The 12,599-nt window shown below is 32.0% G+C and overlaps 1 protein-coding gene across 2 annotated transcripts in view; it reads left to right on the top strand.

Moving 5' to 3' along the window:
* Nucleotides 1-12,159: 12,159 nt before the first annotated feature.
* The window catches only part of LOC149411134 (uncharacterized), a 41,368-nt gene continuing 40,928 nt past the window's right edge, over nt 12,160-12,599 (top strand). The window contains exons 1-2 of one of the 2 annotated variants that reach the window (XM_089647195.1): nt 12,160-12,257; nt 12,346-12,524. The gene's annotated coding sequence lies outside the window, so the exon portion shown is untranslated. Of the gene's footprint in view, nt 12,525-12,599 lie in introns of both variants that reach the window. The other variant, XM_089647194.1, reaches the window with a different exon arrangement.

Raw genomic sequence — 12,599 nt, 5'->3', positions numbered from 1 at the left:
TTGACTCATTGGCGCCTCGGAGCGGAATGCTTCTATTGTACCTGCACAGGACCGGACCTGGGTTCTCAACATTTAGAAACAGTACAGATGAGAGAAGGCATAAAAAGGCAAAGGTAGGGAGCAAGGGTGGTCAGCCCATAAAAACAATGAAAGCACTGCTTGCCTAACCCAAAACTCTTCCTTTACACAAAATACGTATTGAAAATGATGATCCACATAAACGTTTACTTCTCAACTATCGAAGAGTGCTAAAACGATGCATTTAATGCCCAAAATGAACATAAACTTAGAGCATGGAACCTTTTTTTTCTGGCCATGTTCAAAGTTGCTTGCTTCGCTCAGAACCTCACCGACCGCCTTAATGCAACGGAGTAATGGGAGGCCCACCCCGTTGCAACTGCCTTGATTATTCTAGATGCTCCTGCATGAATATTTGGGTTCAGAACTCAATATTTTAATAACGCTAGAACCCACGACCACGAGAGACATTCCTTCTCCAGAAAGAGAGACAACTGATGATGGATAAAAAAAATTACATTTCATTCAAATTCTTGGAATATCGCAATTTTCCACTGACAACTGATAATATTTATTTAATTTCTTGGAAAATCACATAAAACCTAATTGATGCAATTTTTTTATTGACAAGACAGATTATTGACAATTTACTGACAATAACTATTGATGTTACAATATATATATATTTTTATAATAATTAAAATAAAATAACTTTGTTTGAATACCACTTTATTGTATATATTTATAACCAACTGGTTTCAGTTCAACCCAAACCTTCATCAGGGTTAATAAAAACATATTAAATTAATTACAAAGGTGTATGGGTACTTACAGTTAAGCTGGAAGAGGGAGGGAGAACATCAACTTTGGTGGGGGTGGAAGACTAAGAGAGAGAGAGAGGGGGTAAACATAGGTGCAGGGAAGGGAAATATATTTAAAATGGGGCTGTTTGTTAAATCTAATTGTTTATTTAATAAATTGATTTTATTCACTTTAAGGGATTGTGCTTCTAAATTGTTGAGGCCTATCCCGTTTCTATGTAATAGATCTATACCTGAAGGCTTATTAAATGAGTTATCTTTATCTATTGAATGTGTTGCAAATTCCGAAAAAACATGGAAAAACCTATGTTGTTTAAGCATCTCAAGTGCTCAACTACCCGCGTTTGAACATTTCTTGCAATCATTACATTTGTTTATAGATGCCAGAATGGCTTAAATTATTTTCTTTATCCTCTGAGTTAATTAAAAGTTTACCTAGGTTATTATTGGTATAAAAAGCGGCTTTAATTTCTGTTGGAAATTTTAAAACACATGAAGATGAAAAATTATTAATATACAAAATTCTACGCCAACCGTGGTTTTTATTTACTGCGATGTTGTGGTACAGGAATTTATTAGAAAATATGAGTCGTTGTTTTTTTGCTCGATTGTATGCATTACATTATTTTGAATTTCAGTGTCATATTGTGATTTACTGACAATAATTATTGATGTTACAATACATCTAGACTTTTTATTGTCTCACAAAATTAAGTAAAATGTGGCAAGTACTGTGAAATGTGACGCTCTTTATGTTTCCAGTATTATTAATTCAAACGTCATTCACAAAGAAAGATATTAAAATATATATATATATATAAATATATATATATATATATGTATGAATGAAATAAACAATAGGCCAAGCCAGCGTTTTTGTATTCAAAAGTTGCCTCGAATATAACCTCAAACTGACTAGACTAAGGGCTGGGGGCCTGACGGATTTTGAGGTGTCAATGATCAAGTTGTGCCATAATAGAGCAATGACAGTTTGCAAATGGCGGCGATTGTTGATACTCCTTACTGCTGATTTGTATGCTGTTTTACCGCAAGCATATAAACAAACAGTGATTAGACTATTTTAAAAAGTGAAGTTTATTTAGTGACAGCGGTGAATTCACCTTGTACCTTTTTTATTTTTTATTTTTTTAAGGGCAGAGACGGTTTAGACGTAGTTCCCGTTGATAGATCCACTTACCCCGCCTCCGGGGTAAGTGGATCTAACCTTAATATTTTGATTTTTGGCTAAAAGAATAAAAATGTTTAGTTGCAAATCCAATCAAAAGCACTAAACACACAATTTCGCCATTTAAAAATATTGAATATAGTGGAATATACATCATAAATCAAACATTATTTGGCAGATTGGGGTAAGTGCAACATTTTATGACTAGTGATGGGGCAACGAAAACAAACTTTTTTTTATGTATTAGTATTATTTTTCACAATATTTACTAACAATGTTATTATAATAATATATATTTACTACTAATAACTGAACTTAATATGTTTTTATAGGAACTAATATTTTGATTACTAGATTTTAAAAAATTACACAATATATGGAAATAATAACGCCTTTGCGGAATCTGTTGTTTCCGACATTAAAATGATAAAAAAAAAAAAAAATAACATTTCTTTTACAGGTAAGAATTTATCTCATACAAAATCCCTTATTGAATATTAAAACCATTAAAGGACTTTTTGAAAACGAATTCTCCTCTTCTCCCAGTTAAAGGGGTTTGGCAAAACAGATATAATATCTGCGTTATAAATATCGCATACGTCATCAACTTTCGGGAATGAAAATACGTTACGATTTTCTCTGGTTAAATGTGAAACCCTTCGTACATATTTCACTGTCTTCTTATATTCATCATGTTTTATAATATTTCCTATGTAATGTTTGAGGCTCTTCTTCGTTATAAATTTAGTAAGTATCCAATCACCAACTTTTGTCTCAACGTTTAAATTTGGTTGTACATCCAGCTCTTGCAAAATGCCATTAATGTCAATAGACAGAACATCATCTACAGGTACGTTATTTGTATTGTCTTCCACGTCTTCCATTAATAGATTTTGGAAATAGTCGCATTCATCTTCAGAACTAGACTCCCAATCAGATTCGCTGACAGATGTTTCGGACGCCAGGCTAGGTTAGACTTCTTGCTTGAACTAATTTTCTTCTTCGAATCATTTAGTTTATTTTTTAAACGCTCTACGACATCATCGTATGTTATGACTTCCGCACCAGGTGCAACTTTCGTCTTTTTTACTTAAGCAGGTTCGTTTTTTTGTATAGATCTCAGCATAAGCTTTTCAAATGATTAATTGACCTTTACAGAACACAGAAAATCTGAATTAGCTGTTTTAATTATTCGGTCTTCTAAAATTGTAATCTTCTTCAACGGGTTAAGGGAGTGATTTTTGGTAGTATAAGTAGAAGACTCGGAATACTGAATTGGGTCATTTCCAACATGTGATACAAATTGTTCTATAAAAGGTTTGACTTCTTTAGATGTGGAAGGTATGGCATAAAATTTTTCAATATTTTCTATTGATGATAGTGGATTTTCAGGTAATGTTTTTGTTGGTTGCGCATTCCAAATGTGACTTGGTTTATCTATTTTTATGTTTTCCTAATCAATACACATTTCAAAATCAGTAGTAGTTATTATTTCTATGTCTGATACTATGTTTTTTAAAGTAGTATGCACATCACTAGTAACATTTGCGTCCATACAAAAATATCAGGGGAAAGTGGATCTACAGTTTAGTAGCACTTACCCCAGCATGATAATTTTTGGGGGAAGTGAATCTAGTCTCATAAATCACAATTCTTTAAGATATTCATAATGCAAATATATACACATCAAACCTCAATTCAATTATAGAGTACTCACCAATTTGTAACTTCCTAGAACAAGTTTTTGTCAAGTTATAGATAAATGAAGGCAGCACTCACAACTCGCACGCAGACTAAAACCAACTGCCAAAATTTGAAGCTCTCTAACAACTCTCTGTGTTTATGAAGCAGCTCCATCTATATGTCAGAATGAGGATTTAGCTAATTATATTACATTCTCATAGATAGCAGCGCTTGAATATTGTATTCAAAGAAGGTAGAAGGCCTGGATGAACTTCCCCCAAAAATTCACTTACCCCAACTCACCTTATATATATACTGGGTGTCCGGAAACTCGTAGTACAAGCGGGAAACTGGTGAATCTACATCACATTTGGAGTCGATTTTGTAGTATATATTTTTTTTATTTGAGCTTTCGTTATCGAGTAAATCGAGTTTGAAGTTGATTTTTTTTTTTTAATTTTTTTTTTTTTTAATCAAATTCTTATAAATTATTACTGAAGATCAAAGTACCCAACTAATTAAAACTATTTGAAAGTAAAACAAATGAAGAAACTCGGATTTGAAGCATTATTTTGAAATCACCCTTCATTTAACCCGGTGTAATCATAAAATATTTCTGCTCTGCAGGGTTAAAACATCTGTTATTCAACCCTAAACACCAGAAAAAACTTTAACCCTAAAATAGCCGAAAAATATTTTTTTTTGGTTTTTTTTTTTTTTTTTTGAAAATGCTCAAATCAAAAAACTTTATGTTTTTTTGGGTTCCCCATGTGGTGTAGATTCTCCAGTTTCCCGCTTGTACTACGAGTTTCCGGACACCGTGTATAAAAAAATAAAAATAAATTACTTACTCTATCACACCTTCTTTCCAATTTCTTACATTGCACGAACTTTAGACATGGACTCTTGTAGTAGAATATCTACAATTTTTATTTCAACTTTCAATTCTATCTCCACGAAAATATTATTTTTCTTTATTTCTAAAATTATTTTTAATTTATACATTTGCATTTAGTTTTATTTACTCTTATATGTTTTTATCTTTGATTTTCTTATTTTACTATTTATCTGTTTATTATAATTTATAATATTATTACTTTTTCTGTGTTTATTATAATATTTTGTACTTGTGACAAATCTTCAAAATACTCACAAGTATTTTATACTGGGACTAAATATTTTAATAGGTACTTTTGATAGGTACTTTGAATTGGTACTTTTGACGGTTATTTTTAATAGGTACTTTTATCAGGTATTTGTAACAGGTACTTTTGATGGGTGTTTTTAATAGGTCTTTTTGATGGGTATTTTCAATAGATACTTTTGACGGGTATTTTTAATAGGTACTTTTACCAGGTATTTTGGATGGGTATTTGTAATAGGTACTTTTGATTGGTATTTTAATAGGTACCCCCCCCCATGGATTTGAAATTTTCATGGAGAATTATGTTTCACAGAAATTCTCTAACAACCCCTCCCCCCATGGATTTCGAATAATTATTGGTGGAATCAATTCTACGTACAAAATTTGTGAGGTATCTGTGGGTAGAAATTATGTGAGTACAGTAAGTACAAATTACTTATTCTTAATCAATCCTCAGGTCGGTATAAAATACTTTTGAAAATTTTGTAACCGGTATTTTTATCAGGTATTTCTTTGTACCTGTACTCATTGTACCCAGTAACGAAAAGTACTCACAGGACCCACCTCTAGTATCTCAGTACATTGATTCAACCATAAATATATGGATTCAACTATCGTGACAATTTCTTCTATGATATATTATGGGTAATTTTTTGTTATTAATAACAAAATTAATTAAATTAATAACAAAAAATTCAAAGATGGTGTTAAAGCCGGCAACGATCAGACGAGTCAACAAAGAAAACAACTTATGATGCTTCGGGACGAACTAGAAACTAGAAAGAAAAATGGCGAACCAAATTTAACTATAAAATATATTAATAACCTCCCCAAAATTATCAATGTTTTGCCAAAAAACTCCAACTAAATAAATTTAACCTGTACTATCAGAATATCAGAGGCATCAGAACTAAATTAAATGATTTCAGAATAATATTCCGTCTTTCTCACACGACGTCATCATGTTAACGGAAACTTGGTTAATCCCATCAATCTTCTCGGCTGAACTTGGATTTCAAAATCACAACATCTATCGAGTAGACCGGAGTCTAAAAACCAGCTCCAATACAAGAGGCGGAGGAGTCCTGACAGCTGTCCACAAAAGGGTTACTTCGAAAGTGCTTAAAATTAAAAATAGTGATGTTGAACAAATATTCGTGTTGCTCGAAAATAAAAATGCTGGCAAGTTAATATTAGGATGTGTATATTTCCCGCCATCTTCTAATTCACAGCTTTATAAGAATCACGTGGAAGATGTAGAAATTTTAAGGTTTAAATATCCTAGTGCTAAACTTGTAATAATAGGTGATTATAACTTGCCAAATATATGTTGGAACCATGACGACCCCGAATTATCTGGTGTTAATTTGTCAACTACAAATCTCAGCGAAAGAGAGATTCTGGGTATGTCGAATTACTTATCAATCCCACAATTAAACACTATCACTAATATAAATAGTCGTCTTCTTGATCTAGTGTTTTGCAGTGAGCCCACTGCTACCGTATGTAAATCCTTGGATGAACTATTGCCCGTAGAACTCTACCATCCTCCTCTTGATATAACTATTGCATTTATTAACAACACTTATCTTAAAAATGTCAAGTCGCCTTATAATTTTTATAAAGCAAATTTTCCTAAAATTTCTAATTTCTTAAATTCAACAGACTGGTCTTTTCTGGAAAACACAGATATTAACAATAATGTCAATACATTTTATTCCATTCTTAATGATGCCATTGCAAATTTTGTGCCCATTCGACATAATAAAATTTCTCATTTTCCAAACTGGTTTAGCCCCGAATTGATCACATTAACATATAAAAAGAAAATTGCTCATATAAATTACAAGCGATCCAGATTGTCAAGTGATTACAATAAATTTCAATTGTTAAGAAAAGAGTGTTGTAAAATCTCAAAATTGTGCTATAAAAATTATATTGATAAAATTGAAAATGATATTCGTGTAAACATAAAACATTTTTGGAATTACACTAATTCTCAAAAAAATAATATCTTGGGTATTCCTCCTTGTATGAACTTCAACGGGAAAATTGGTTGTAATGATGAAAACATTGTAAACTTATTCGCCGATTATTTTAAGTCTGTATATGAAGAGGATATACCTAGCAACGAAATTCCCCAATTCTCATCAAATCTTAGTCTGGATATATCTGAAATACGCATAGAAATTAATGATATCAAAAAGCATGTAAATTTGTTAGATGTTAGAAAAAATGCTGGACCTGATAATATTCCACCTGTGTTAATTAAGGAATGTTTAAACGGCCTAACTGTTCCTCTTTTCCTAATTTTTAATCAGTCTCTAGAAACAGGTTGTTTCCCTGATACATGGAAACACAGTTTTCTTACACCTATTTTTAAAAAAGGGGACAAAACGGACATTACAAATTATAGACCGATATGTATCCAATCAGCGATACCCAAACTTTTTGAAAAAATTGTACACTCTAAGATAACTTCCAACATACAAAAAATTATAACTTCCTACCAACATGGCTTTTGTTCAAATAAATCTACTTTAACTAATTTACTAATATACGAAAACTTCATATCCAATTCTTTAGCAAACAGATGCCAGGTTGACTCAATATACACTGACTTTAGCAAGGCCTTTGATAAGGTGTGTCACAAAATATTAATTAATAAATTAGCCACACTTGGAGTTTATGGTAGTTTATTAAATTGGTTTATTAGTTATTTGTCCAAAAGAAGTCTTAGTGTGAAAATAAATGGCACAAATTCTTACACATTTATGGCTACAAGTGGAGTGCCACAAGGCTCTCATTTAGGGCCCATTTTGTTTATTATATTCATAAATGACATTGTTGATATATTTACTAACATAAAAGTATTATTTGTTTTTAATGAGTTTTTATTATTCACAATGTACATTTGTTACGTATAAATTTTTTATAAAATTAGCGACCGGTTTCGACACGTCCGTGTCATTAACTAGCTATTTTAAAACTAGTTAATGACACGGACACGGAGTTTTAAAATAGCTAGTTAATGACACGGACGTGTCGAAACCGGTCGCTAATTTTATAAAAAATTTATACGTAACAAATGTACATTGTGAATAATAAAAACTCATTAAAAACAAATAATGTCTAGAAATTGTTACATAGTGAATGCCAAAGAAATACAAAAAAAAATAAAAGTATTACTTTTTGCTGATGATTTGAAACTTTATAAAGAGATTAATAACATAAATGATTGCATTATATTACAAACTAATTTGAGAAATCTTTTTGAATGGTGCTCTATCAACAAACTTGCATTGAACATAAAGAAATGTCAGTTCATTAATTTTTACAGAATAAATAATCCAATATTTTTTCAATATACATTAAATGATAAAAACTTAAATTGCGTCAGTGAAATTATTGACCTAGGTATATTGTTCGATAGCAAACTAACTTTTGTGTATCATATTAATAACATTATCAATAAGTCTCTTAAGACTCTTGGATTTGTTTTGAGAATTTCAAAAGACTTCAATAATTTAGGCACATTTATCATGTTGTACAAAACCCTTGTTAGATGCCAACTAGAGTATAACTCTACATTATGGTCTCCCTTTTACAATATTCATTCCGATAATATTGAAAAGATTCAACATAAGTTTTTGAAGTATATAAACTATAAATTGCATATTCCTGTAGAAAACATTGATTATAACTACTTACTAGATAAATTGTCCCTATTAAAATTTTCTGAAAGAAGAATAAACACAGATTTAATAGTACTACATAAAATACTTCATTACAAAATTGACTGTCCTGAGTTACTCCAATTAATCAGCATCCACATACCCAAAAGATCTTGCCGAAATTTACTACCCTTTTATTTTTACAACACCAGGACACTGTCTTATCAAAATTCCCCGATTCCAAGACTTCACAGTCTCGGAAATAAATACTCTGATCTGGGAGATATATTTCATCTTAAAAATAATCAATATAAATATTGTTTATTTCAATTCTTTTATAGATCGAGACACAAATAGACATCTATAATTTCCGCAATATATATATTTTTATTTTTATTTTGAATATCTATTGAATCTAATGTATCTTATTTTATTATATGCTTTTGTTGTAACATTTAATATTTTTTTCTTTTTTCGTTGTATTATGTTTCCTTTATTGTTTTAATTTTGTAGAATCTATAATAACTGTGATACTCTACTATTAAACTTTGTAGTGTGTAAAAGCCCATTAGGGCGTGTAATAATAATAAATAATAATAAATAAATAAATAAATAAATAAATTCGTGATAAAAACTATTACTAGGCGTGTCGACGACATTGGAAAACAAGAAGATAATTTTAAAAATCGAGCATCCAAGTTCATATTTTATGCTCTAGCATTGGATGAAAGCACACACCTAACAGCATAAATAACCCACTCTCCTAACAGTAAACAGATACCGCCCAAGTGGCGATTTTTATCAGGGGCATAAATATACCACTCTCATCAAATATATCAGGGGGCACTGCAACCACTTCTTGCTCACGAGATTTGTTAGGAGCTTTGAATCGCCTTTCGTTTCAACTCAACAACCTATCGGGCTTCAACAAACGGTTATCCAGCAATGGTTGGGAAACACGAAGGTTTAGTAAAATTGATTGCAAATGAGGCCTGCCAAGTTGGTAATACTTCGGTGCTAAGTTTTCATTGCATTTATTCATCAGTAGAATTTATATTCCAAGTCCCTTGAAATGGATCATGTCGAAGGGGTTGGATCACCGTCAGTTCCAAGAGTTTCTCAAGTCTTTGGATTAATGACGTTACATTTTATGCAGAATATATTTTAATATATTTTAGTGTTTGATTTGAAGCAACAAAAATAATCATTCTTCGCAAGCAAGTCAAAAGTATCCCAGAATTTGAAGACAAGGAGTGGGTTAGCGACTTTGTATTTCTGGTCGATATAGTTAGCCACCTAAATGTTGTTAATACTCGTCTACAAGGGAAAGATCAACTAATTAATAACATGTATGATCTTATTTCAGCATTCCAAATGAAATTTGGGCTTTGGGAACAAAAGGAAAAACATTTCACTCACTTTCCTACATTGTTATTGCAGCCAGACGTCACACAAATGGCGGCAGATAAATACGCTACGTTGATATCAGACTTGAACCTGGAATTTGAAAACCGATTTCAAGATTTAAAAAAGCATTGTGTGCTTTTTACTGCATTTGCAACGCCATTCTCCGTAGATGTGAATCATAAATAAACCAATCACATTTATTGTCAGGAATTTTACTCATGGAACATTGTGAAATGTATGATTTAAGATTTTCACGGCCAAAAATATGTTGGTAATTTGTTTTTGGGGTGTTATGCCGTGTTGCGCTAACTCCTTCTTTAGCCAACGTTTCGGACAGCAATGCAGTGTCCATCATCAGGGCAGATAACACATCTGCCCTGATGATGGACACTGCAATGCTGTCCGAAACGATGGCTAAAGAAGGAGTTAGCGCAACACGGCATAACACCCCAAAAACCAATAACAAAAATTGTGAAATGTGTTGTGATGCACAGTTAAGAGGAAGCTACATGCCAAAAATGTGTATATTCTTGGTATCCCTTATATTGTACGTAATAGGCATTAAAATCGCTTGACAAACTGAGTCTAGAAAAGTTCGATTTCAAGCAAAAAACAAAGTTGTTCCCTTTATGCTTTCATACATTTCTATTGAAAAAACATTTTTTTTTGTAGTTTGCATTAATATTTTTATTGGTTAATTTACATTTTTATTTGTATTCTACAGCCAAGCGATAGGAAAACCTTAAATTTATCTAAAGCAATTTTTTTGGTATTCATAATGTTAAATGCCCTTGAGTTTTTTCTACCTTGTCTACTGCTCCGCTCCGCACGGTAAGTACTGCTAGAGTGGTTTATTTATGGTACTGCTTGTATATCTGTGGTTAAGTAAGTGGATACAAAAAGCCCGAAGATATCGACCTAGAGCAGGGGCGTATAACTCCCGCATGACCTTGTAACCCTGATGGGAGGAGTTATTCAATACCCAAATTCTTATAGACAAAGCTGTTGTGGCTGAAAGCTCAGATCTCATTGGCTTAGAGCAAAAATTGTAGTTTGATCTCTCGCTCTCTACCATAGCGACTTGTGTAACAGAAAGAGAAGCTAAGCATGCTTTATGCTCCGATAAAAATTAACGGTAATTTCCAAGACGCCATTTCGTAAGTTGAAAAGTCAGTTGATGTTTTTACGTAAATATTTTGAATTTTCTTTCACCCATCTAAAAATAATGTTACGTGCTAGAATTCTTCAAGGTGATAAATTAATGCCGTGTTGTGTTAAAGTGTGTTATCCGGTCTATCTCCACCAATTGAAAGAAGGACCCGAACTCGTTGTAAAATACAAGTACTAACCTTTCGTTCTTTCATACAATGTTCCTGATTTCTGAATGTACTTCATTGGCTAATAATTTAATTAATTTTCCTTTTCAGACCTATCCGTATTCCGACGCGATACAATACCACGTATTAGGATGCTAAAACTGCTAAAAAAAGCCACGATTACATCATACAAGGTCATTTAAACCTCTCCAGAATTGCATCATGTAAGTATTCAGATTTAACCAGCATTTTCCATGATGTTTGCTGACGACAGAGCTGTGGAAATTATATGAAACCCTTGCAGGAGAATTTGAATAACTTCTAGTGCTGTGGCAATAATAATGAACACTTAAATTTGTTGAATATGTATATATTCTTGTATTTTTGTGCAAGGTCAAATTAAATCCTATTAAGTTGTTGCAGTAAGACTGGGTTCGATTCCTAGTTGAGACCGTTACTTTTTATTTTTCTGTGTCTTGTTCTGTTTCATGTTTTGTTTAGATATATTAGTTTTATCTTCTACTTCAATGATAAATCAATGCTCAATACATCGGTTGTACTGATCCTGTTTTGTATTACTGTCCATTGTTTTTTTGAAAATAAAAAGTATTTTTATGTGTGCATAGCTGTGGGTTTTTTTTATTTTCCTTTTCTTGTATTCAAATATTTTTATTTTTAAAATATAATTTTTGTGGGCTATTGAATGAACGATGTTCGCTGGGTGTAGTTATATTGTTTATGGTTACACTTTTTTTAAATGGCCTTAAGATTTATTTATGGTCCACGATATATTTACCTGTCTGGACCAAACGACCGTTTTATCTGTGGTTAAGGGGGTGACAAAATGGCGCCATACAAAAAGCCCGAAGATATCGATCTAGAGAGTGGTTTATTTATTACCTAGAGGAGAGTGGTTTATTTATGTTTATGACCTAGAGAGTGGTATATTTATGGATAGTTGATTTATGACTATTTTTATGCTTCCTGTCATATCATAGGGCACATAGGGTATTTGTTATTTGCCGGTATTTGTTTGTTTATGTCATCCAAACCTGCGTGCTTGTTATCAGTTAAATAGTTACTACTCCTTTTCTAGTCAATGACAGCGCCAAGCAAAGGCAAAAACTGCCCTACACCTGTCTTCAACTCCCGTGAGAACAATCCAGTCAGATTCCATACAAAATCAGGAATTCAATTATAGCAAAGCACTAAACGACTTGTTAACGATTGTCAGACAAACTCGAGGATATGTGGAAAAGAAAAAACAAAATACATGTATGTTTCGTTTCTTTGACATAAAAGTTAATTTGTTTAGCATTAGATGTTTGTTTTAAAAAAACGTATTATTTT

Source organism: Hesperophylax consimilis, chromosome 26, assembly GCF_061612785.1.
Source record: "Hesperophylax consimilis isolate HC1 chromosome 26, BYU_Hcon_1.0, whole genome shotgun sequence".
In the NCBI taxonomy this organism is placed as follows: domain Eukaryota; kingdom Metazoa; phylum Arthropoda; class Insecta; order Trichoptera; family Limnephilidae; genus Hesperophylax; species Hesperophylax consimilis.
Note: the sequence above shows the minus strand (reverse complement) of the source record. Positions and strands in the feature narration are given on the sequence as shown.